General features: G+C 57.8%; 1 non-coding gene across 1 annotated transcript; it reads right to left on the reverse strand.

Annotated features, from left to right (window-relative positions):
* Positions 1 to 8,255: 8,255 nt before the first annotated feature.
* LOC148058744 (5S ribosomal RNA) lies at positions 8,256 to 8,374 on the reverse strand. The gene has a single exon (XR_015709622.1). It is a non-coding gene; the product is annotated as a 5S ribosomal RNA (ribosomal RNA).
* Between the last annotated feature and the right edge of the window lie 1,626 nt (positions 8,375 to 10,000).

Genomic DNA, 10,000 nt, shown 5'->3' on the forward strand with positions numbered 1-10,000 from the left:
CCCTATTAACCTCTAGGTGGTTGCGCTCGTGACATCAAAAAGACCACTTTTTGAAGAGCAGTCACACTCGGAAAAAATTTCTTTCGTCAGGCAAAAGAACCAGAGTTCTCCGCGGCCATCCACTCCAACCTTGTCCGACTTTGAGGCACCAGGCTCGGCCACCCTCCGAGCCTTTTCCTTCCCTCTCCTGTTATGGTGCCTCCCTATTAACCTCTAGGTGGTTGCGCTCGTGACATCAAAAAGACCACTTTTTGAGGAGCAGTCACACTCGGAAAAAATTTCTTTCGTCAGGCAAAAGAACCAGAGTTCTCCGCGGCCATCCACTCCAACCTTGTCCGACTTTGAGGCACCAGGCTCGGCCACCCTCCGAGCCTTTTCCTTCCCTCTCCTGTTATGGTGCCTCCCTATTAACCTCTAGGTGGTTGCGCTCGTGACATCAAAAAGACCACTTTTTGCAGAGCAGTCACACTCGGAAAAAATTTCTTTCGTCAGGCAAAAGAACCAGAGTTCTCCGCGGCCATCCACTCCAACCTTGTCCGACTTTGAGGCACCAGGCTCGGCCACCCTCCGAGCCTTTTCACTCCCTCTCCTGTTATGGTGCCTCCCTATTAACCTCTAGGTGGTTGCGCTCGTGACATCAAAAAGACCACTTTTTGAGGAGCAGTCACACTCGGAAAAAATTTCTTTCGTCAGGCAAAAGAACCAGAGTTCTCCGCGGCCATCCACTCCAACCTTGTCCGACTTTGAGGCACCAGGCTCGGCCACCCTCCGAGCCTTTTCACTCCCTCTCCTGTTATGGTGCCTCCCTACTAACCTCTAGGTGGTTGCGCTCGTGACATCAAAAAGACCACTTTTTGCAGAGCAGTCACACTCGGAAAAAATTTCTTTCGTCAGGCAAAAGAACCAGAGTTTTCAGCGGTCATCCACTCCAACCTTGTCCGATTTTGAGGCACCAGGCTCGGCCACCCTCCGAGCCTTTTCCTTCCCTCTCCTGTTATGGTGCCTCCCTATTAACCTCTAGGTGGTTGCGCTCGTGACATCAAAAAGACCACTTTTTGCAGAGCAGTCACACTCGGAAAAAATTTCTTTCGTCAGGCAAAAGAACCAGAGTTTTCAGCGGCCATCCACTCCAACCTTGTCCGATTTTGAGGCACCAGGCTCGGCCACCCTCCGAGCCTTTTCACTCCCTCTCCTGTTATGGTGCCTCCCTATTAACCTCTAGGTGGTTGCGCTCGTGACATCAAAAAGACCACTTTTTGCAGAGCAGTCACACTCGGAAAAAATTTCTTTCGTCTGGCAAAAGAACCAGAGTGTTCAGCGGTCATTCACTCCAACCTTGTCCGATTTTGAGGCACCAGGCTCGGCCACCCTCCGAGCCTTTTCACTCCCTCTCCTGTTGTGGTGCCTCCCTATTAACCTCTAGGTGGTTGCGCTCGTGACATCAAAAAGACCACTTTTTGCAGAGCAGTCACACTCGGGAAAAATTTCTTTCGTCTGGCAAAAGAACCAGAGTTTTCAGCGGTCATCCACTCCAACCTTGTCCGATTTTGAGGCACCAGGCTCGGCCACCCTCCGAGCCTTTTCACTCCCTCTCCTGTTATGGTGCCTCCCTATTAACCTCTAGGTGGTTGCGCTCGTGACATCAAAAAGACCACTTTTTGCAGAGCAGTCACACTCGGGAAAAATTTCTTTCGTCTGGCAAAAGAACCAGAGTTTTCAGCGGTCATCCACTCCAACCTTGTCCGATTTTGAGGCACCAGGCTCGGCCACCGTCCGAGCCTTTTCACTCCCTCTCCTGTTATGGTGCCTCCCTATTAACCTCTAGGTGGTTGCGCTCGTGACATCAAAAAGACCACTTTTTTCAGAGCAGTCACACTCGGAAAAAAATTCTTTCGTCTGGCAAAAGAACCAGAGTTTTCAGCGGTCATCCACTCCAACCTTGTCCGATTTTGAGGCACCACGCTCGGCCACCGTCCGAGCCTTTTCACTCCCTCTCCTGTTATGGTGCCTCCCTATTAACCTCTAGGTGGTTGCGCTCGTGACATCAAAAAGACCACTTTTTTCAGAGCAGTCACACTCGGAAAAAATTTCTTTCGTCTGGCAAAAGAACCAGAGTTTTCAGCGGTCATCCACTCCAACCTTGTCCGATTTTGAGGCACCAGGCTCGGCCACCGTCCGAGCCTTTTCACTCCCTCTCCTGTTATGGTGCCTCCCTATTAACCTCTAGGTGGTTGCGCTCGTGACATCAAAAAGACCACTTTTTTCAGAGCAGTCACACTCGGGAAAAATTTCTTTCGTCTGGCAAAAGAACCAGAGTTATCAGCGGTCATCCACTCCAACCTTGTCCGACGTTGAGGCACCGATGTCGGCCAAGTTCTGAGCGTTCCACCGCCGAATGCCACTGGTCCTCAACACAGCGGACTTCCAATCCAACCTTGTCCGACTTTGAGGCACCGAAGTCGGCCTCAGCCCGAGCCTTCCCCCGCCGACCTCACTGGAGCCCGACATCCAGGGACCGGCGGAGGTCGCCCGCATGACCGCGGCAAAGTGTCTCAAAGTCGGGCACGACCGCTCGAGTCACCCGCCAACCCGGTCCGGGGCACCTCCAGGGACCGGCGGAGGTCGCCCGCATGACCGCGGCAAAGTGTCTCAAAGTCGGGCAGGACCGCTTGAGTCACCCGCCAACCCGGTCCGGGGCACCTCCAGGGACCGGCGGAGGTCGCCCGCATGACCGCGGCAAAGTGTCTCAAAGTCGGGCATGACCGCTTGAGTCACCCGCCAACCCGGTCCGGGGCACCTCCAGGGACCGGCGGAGGACGCCCGCATGACCGCGACAAAGTGTCTCAAAGTCGGGCATGACCGCTCGAGTCACCCGCCAACCCGGTCCGGGACACCTACAGGGACCGGCGGAGGTCGCCCGCATGACCGCGGCAAAGTGTCTCAAAGTCGGGCATGACCGCTTGAGTCACCCGCCAACCCGGTCCGGGGCACCTCCAGGGACCGGCGGAGGTCGCCCGCATGACCGCGGCAAAGTGTCTCAAAGTCGGGCATGACCGCTTGAGTCACCCGCCGACCCGGTCCGGGGAACCTCCAGGGACCGGCGGAGGACGCCCGCATGACCGCGACAAAGTGTCTCAAAGTCGGGCATGACCGCTCGAGTCACCCGCCAACCCGGTCCGGGGCACCTCCAGGGACCGGCGGAGGACGCCCGCATGACCGCGACAAAGTGTCTCAAAGTCGGGCACGACCGCTCGAGTCACCCGCCAACCCGGTCCGGGGCACCTCCAGGGACCGGCGGAGGACGCCCGCATGACCGCGACAAAGTGTCTCAAAGTCGGGCACGACCGTTCGAGTCACCCGCCAACCCGGTCCGGGGCACCTCCGGGGACCGGCGGAGGTCGCTCGCATGACCGCGACAAAGTGTCTCAAAGTCGGGCACGACCGCTCGAGTCACCCGCCAACCCGGTCCGGGGCACCTCCAGGGACCGGCGGAGGACGCCCGCATGACCGCGACAAAGTGTCTCAAAGTCGGGCATGACCGCTCGAGTCACCCGCCAACCCGGTCCGGGGCACCTCCAGGGACCGGCGGAGGAGGCCCGCATGACCGCGACAAAGTGTCTCAAAGTCGGGCATGACCGCTCGAGTCACCCGCCAACCCGGTCCGGGGCACCTCCGGGGACCGGCGGAGGACGCCCGCATGACCGCGACAAAGTGTCTCAAAGTCGGGCACGACCGCTCGAGTCACCCGCCAACCCGGTCCGGGGCACCTCCAGGGACCGGCGGAGGACGCCCGCATGACCGCGACAAAGTGTCTCAAAGTCGGGCACGACCGCTCGAGTCACCCGCCAACCCGGTCCGGGGCACCTCCAGGGACCGGCGGAGGACGCCCGCATGACCGCGGCAAAGTGTCTCAAAGTCGGGCATGACCGCTTGAGTCACCCGCCAACCCGGTCCGGGGCACCTCCGGGGACCGGCGGAGGACGCCCGCATGACCGCGACAAAGTGTCTCAAAGTCGGGCACGACCGCTCGAGTCACCCGCCAACCCGGTCCGGGGCACCTCCGGGGAGCAGTGGAGGTCGCTCGCATGACCGCGACAAAGTGTCTCAAAGTCGGGCATGACCGCTCGAGTCGCCCGCCATCCCGGTCCGGAGCTCAACACTTTGTCGTTTTTTCCACTCCCTCCCCATTAACCTCTAGGTGGTTGCGCTCGTGACATCAAAAAGACCACTTTTTGCAGAGCAGTCACACTCGGAAAAAATTCGTTTCGTCTGGCAAAAGAACCAGAGTTCTCAGCGGGCTTCCAGTCCAACCTTGTCCGATTTTGAGGCACCAGGCTCGGCCACAGTCCGAGCCCATTCACTCCCTCCCCTGTTGTACTCGCTCCCTATTAACCTCTAGGTGGTTGCGCTCGTGACATCAAAAAGACCACTTTTTGAGGAGCAGTCACACTTAGGAAAAATCCGTTTGCGCTCACACCATCCCTCCCCATTAACCTCTAGGTGGTTGCGCTCGTGACATCAAAAAGACCACTTTTTGAGGAGCAGTCACACTTAGGAAAAATCCGTTTGCGCTCACACCATCCCTCCCCATTAACCTCTAGGTGGTTGCGCTCGTGACATCAAAAAGACCACTTTTTGAGGAGCAGTCAGACACCGAGGTTTTCTGGATTTATGTCCGTTTTCCTGGTTCTCTGACTCGGGCACCTTGTGACCGACATCCCCCCCTTCCCTGGTTCTATTTTGCCGATACTTTGGTGAGTTTTCTACCCGCAAACCAAGCCCCCCAAGCCCGCCGCCTGGTGGGGGAGCATGCCGCCTGGCCCGGTTCTATTTTAGGTCACTTTGGTGAGTTTTCTACCCGCAAACCAAGCCCCCCAAGCCCGCCGCCTGGTGGGGGAAGAGGCCCCCTGGTCCCGGTTCTATTTTAGGACACTTTGGTGAGTTTTCTACCCGCAAACCAAGCCCCCCAAGCCCGCCGCCTGGTGGGGGAACATGCCCCCTGGTCCCGGTTCTATTTTAGGACACTTTGGTGAGTTTTCTACCCGCAAACCAAGCCCCCCAAGCCCGCCGCCTGGTGGGGGAACATGCCCCCTGGTCCCGGTTCTATTTTAGGACACTTTGGTGAGTTTTCTACCCGCAAACCAAGCCCCCCAAGCCCGCCGCCTGGTGGGGGAACATGCCCCCTGGTCCCGGTTCTATTTTAGGACACTTTGGTGAGTTTTCTACCCGCAAACCAAGCCCCCCAAGCCCGCCGCCTGGTGGGGGAACATGCCGCCTAGCCCGGTTCTATTTTAGGTCACTTTGGTGAGTTTTCTACCCGCAAACCAAGCCCCCCAAGCCCGCCGCCTGGTGGGGGAAGAGGCCCCCTGTTCCCGGTTCTATTTTAGGACACTTTGGTGAGTTTTCTACCCGCAAACCAAGCCCCCCAAGCCCGCCGCCTGGTGGGGGAACATGCCCCCTGGTCCTGGTTCTATTTTAGGACACTTTGGTGAGTTTTCTACCCGGAAACCAAGCCCCCCAAGCCCGCCACCTGGTGGGGGAAGAGGCCCCCTGGTCCCGGTTCTATTTTAGGACACTTTGGTGAGTTTTCTACCCACACTGCAGGTCCCCAAATGCCGCCATCTGGTGGGGGAACATGCCGCCTGCACCGGTTCTATTTTAAGTCACTTTGGTGAGTTTTCTGCCCACACTACGGGTCCCCAAATGCCGCCATCTGGTGGGGGAACATGCCGCCTGCACCGGTTCTATTTTAAGTCACTTTGGTGAGTTTTCTGCCCACACTACGGGTCCCCAAATGCCGCCATCTGGTGGGGGAACATGCCGCCTGCACCGGTTCTATTTTAAGTCACTTTGGTGAATTTTCTACCCACACTACGGGTCCCCAAATGCCGCCATCTGGTGGGGGAACATGCCGCCTGCACCGGTTCTATTTTAAGTCACTTTGGTGAGTTTTCTGCCCACACTACGGGTCCCCAAATGCCGCCATCTGGTGGGGGAACATGCCGCCTGCACCGGTTCTATTTTAAGTCACTTTGGTGAGTTTTCTGCCCACACTACGGGTCCCCAAATGCCGCCATCTGGTGGGGGAACATGCCGCCTGCACCGGTTCTATTTTAAGTCACTTTGGTGAGTTTTCTACCCACACTACGGGTCCCCAAATGCCGCCATCTGGTGGGGGAACATGCCGCCTGCACCGGTTCTATTTTAAGTCACTTTGGTGAGTTTTCTACCCACACTACGGGTCCCCAAATGCCGCCATCTGGTGGGGGAACATGCCGCCTGCACCGGTTCTATTTTAAGTCACTTTGGTGAGTTTTCTACCCACACTACGGGTCCCCAAATGCCGCCATCTGGTGGGGGAACATGCCGCCTGCACCGGTTCTATTTTAAGTCACTTTGGTGAGTTTTCTGCCCACACTACGGGTCCCCAAATGCCGCCACCTGGTGGGGGAACTGCCGCCTAGTCCCGGTTCTATTTTAGGTCACTTTTCTCACTTTCTGACCCACAAATAATGCCCCAAATGCCGCCGCCTGGTGGGGGGAACTGCCGCCTAGTCCCGGTTCTATTTTAGGTCACTTTTCTCACTTTCTGACCCACAAATAATGCCCCAAATGCCGCCGCCTGGTGGGGGGAACTGCCGCCTAGTCCCGGTTCTATTTTAGGTCACTTTTCTCACTTTCTGACCCACAAATAATGCCCCAAATGCCGCCGCCTGGTGGGGGGAACTGCCGCCTAGTCCCGGTTCTATTTTAGGTCACTTTTCTCACTTTCTGACCCACAAATAATGCCCCAAATGCCGCCGCCTGGTGGGGGGAACTGCCGCCTAGTCCCGGTTCTATTTTAGGTCACTTTTCTCACTTTCTGACCCACAAATAATGCCCCAAATGCCGCCGCCTGGTGGGGGGAACTGCCGCCTAGTCCCGGTTCTATTTTAGGTCACTTTTCTCACTTTCTGACCCACAAATAATGCCCCAAATGCCGCCGCCTGGTGGGGGGAACTGCCGCCTAGTCCCGGTTCTATTTTAGGTCACTTTTCTCACTTTCTGACCCACAAATAATGCCCCAAATGCCGCCGCCTGGTGGGGGGAACTGCCGCCTAGTCCCGGTTCTATTTTAGGTCACTTTTCTCACTTTCTGACCCACAAATAATGCCCCAAATGCCGCCGCCTGGTGGGGGGAACTGCCGCCTAGTCCCGGTTCTATTTTAGGTCACTTTTCTCACTTTCTGACCCACAAATAATGCCCCAAATGCCGCCGCCTGGTGGGGGGAACTGCCGCCTAGTCCCGGTTCTATTTTAGGTCACTTTTCTCACTTTCTGACCCACAAATAATGCCCCAAATGCCGCCGCCTGGTGGGGGGAACTGCCGCCTAGTCCCGGTTCTATTTTAGGTCACTTTTCTCACTTTCTGACCCACAAATAATGCCCCAAATGCCGCCGCCTGGTGGGGGGAACTGCCGCCTAGTCCCGGTTCTATTTTAGGTCACTTTTCTCACTTTCTGACCCACAAATAATGCCCCAAATGCCGCCGCCTGGTGGGGGGAACTGCCGCCTAGTCCCGGTTCTATTTTAGGTCACTTTTCTCACTTTCTGACCCACAAATAATGCCCCAAATGCCGCCGCCTGGTGGGGGGAACTGCCGCCTAGTCCCGGTTCTATTTTAGGTCACTTTTCTCACTTTCTGACCCACAAATAATGCCCCAAATGCCGCCGCCTGGTGGGGGGAACTGCCGCCTAGTCCCGGTTCTATTTTAGGTCACTTTTCTCACTTTCTGACCCACAAATAATGCCCCAAATGCCGCCGCCTGGTGGGGGGAACTGCCGCCTAGTCCCGGTTCTATTTTAGGTCACTTTTCTCACTTTCTGACCCACAAATAATGCCCCAAATGCCGCCGCCTGGTGGGGGGAACTGCCGCCTAGTCCCGGTTCTATTTTAGGTCACTTTTCTCACTTTCTGACCCACAAATAATGCCCCAAATGCCGCCGCCTGGTGGGGGGAACTGCCGCCTAGTCCCGGTTCTATTTTAAGTCACTTTTCTCACTTTCTGACCCACAAATAATGCCCCAAATGCCGCCGCCTGGTGGGGGGAACTGCCGCCTAGTCCCGGTTCTATTTTAGGTCACTTTTCTCACTTTCTGACCCACAAATAATGCCCCAAATGCCGCCGCCTGGTGGGGGGAACTGCCGCCTAGTCCCGGTTCTATTTTAGGTCACTTTTCTCACTTTCTGACCCACAAATAATGGCAAAAAAAAATGCTTACAGCACCCAGTATTCCCAGGCGGTCTCCCATCCAAGTACTAACTGGGCCCGACCCTGCTTGGCTTCCGAGATCAGACGAGATCGGGCTCATTCAGGGTGGTGTGGCCGTAAGCGAGGGAAGCGCTTGTGAAATGCCCCAAAGTGTTGAAAATGTTCCCCAGGCCCCTGGTTCCCCATCCCCGCAGGAGGAGGCTCCCCAGGCCCCCTGGTTCCCCATCCCCGCAGGAGGAGGCTCCCCAGGCCCCCTGGTGCAGGAGGAGGCTCCCCAGGCCCCTGGTTCCCCATCCCCGCAGGAGGAGGCTCCCCAGGCCCCCTGGTTCCCCATCCCCGCAGGAGGAGGCTCCCCAGGCCCCCTGGTGCAGGAGGAGGCTCCCCAGGCCCCTGGTTCCCCATCCCCGCAGGAGGAGGCTCCCCAGGCCCCCTGGTTCCCCATCCCCGCAGGAGGAGGCTCCCCAGGCCCCATGGTTCCCCATCACCGCAGGAGGAGGCTCCCCAGGCCCCCTGGTTCCCCATCCCCGCAGGAGGAGGCTCCCCAGGCCCCCTGGTGCAGGAGGAGGCTCCCCAGGCCCCCTGGTTCCCCATCCCCGCAGGAGGAGGCTCCCCAGGCCCCCTGGTTCTCCATGCCCGCAGGAGGAGGCTCCCCAGGCCCCCTGGTTCTCCATCCCCGCAGGAGGAGGCTCCCCAGGCCCCTGGTTCTCCATCCCCGCAGGAGGAGGCTCCCCAGGCCCCCTGGTTCTCCATCCCCGCAGGAGGAGGCTCCCCAGGCCCCCTGGTTCTCCATCCCCGCAGGAGGAGGCTCCCCAGGCCCCCTGGTTCTCCATGCCCGCAGGAGGAGGCTCCCCAGGCCCCCTGGTTGGGAGAGGGGGAAAAAGAGCAAAGTGTTTAAAAATGCCCCAAAGTGTTGAATAATGTTCCCCAGGCCCCTGGTTCCCCATCCCCGCAGGAGGAGGCTCCCCAGGCCCCCTGGTTGGGAGAGGGGGAAAAAGAGCAAAGTGTTTAAAAATGCCCCAAAGTGTTGAAAATGTTCCCCAGGCCCCTGGTTCCCCATCCCCGCAGGAGGAGGCTCCCAAGGCCCCCTGGTTGGGAGAGGGGGAAAAAGAGCAAAGTGTTTAAAAATGCCCCAAAGTGTTGAAAATGTTCCCCAGGCCCCTGGTTCCCCATCCCCGCAGGAGGAGGCTCCCCAGGCCCCCTGGTTGGGAGAGGGGGAAAAAGAGCAAAGTGTTTAAAAATGCCCCAAAGTGTTGAAAATGTTCCCCAGGCCCCTGGTTCCCCATCCCCGCAGGAGGAGGCTCCCCAGGCCCCCTGGTTGGGAGAGGGGGAAAAAGAGCAAAGTGTTTAAAAATGCCCCAAAGTGTTGAAAATGTTCCCCAGGCCCCTGGTTCCCCATCCCCGCAGGAGGAGGCTCCCAAGGCCCCCTGGTTGGGAGAGGGGGAAAAAGAGCAAAGTGTTTAAAAATGCCCCAAAGTGTTGAAAATGTTCCCCAGGCCCCTGGTTCCCCATCCCCGCAGGAGGAGGCTCCCCAGGCCCCCTGGTTGGGAGAGGGGGAAAAAGAGCAAAGTGTTTAAAAATGCCCCAAAGTGTTGAAAATGTTCCCCAGGCCCCTGGTTCCCCATCCCCGCAGGAGGAGGCTCCCCAGGCCCCCTGGTTGGGAGAGGGGGGAAAAAGAGCAAAGTGTTTAAAAATGCCCCAAAGTGTTGAAAATGTTCCCCAGGCCCCTGGTTCCCCATCCCCGCAGGAGG

This window comes from Callionymus lyra, unplaced genomic scaffold, assembly GCF_982586985.1.
Source record: "Callionymus lyra unplaced genomic scaffold, fCalLyr1.hap1.1 HAP1_SCAFFOLD_48, whole genome shotgun sequence".
Classification (NCBI taxonomy): Eukaryota; Metazoa; Chordata; class Actinopteri; order Syngnathiformes; family Callionymidae; genus Callionymus; species Callionymus lyra.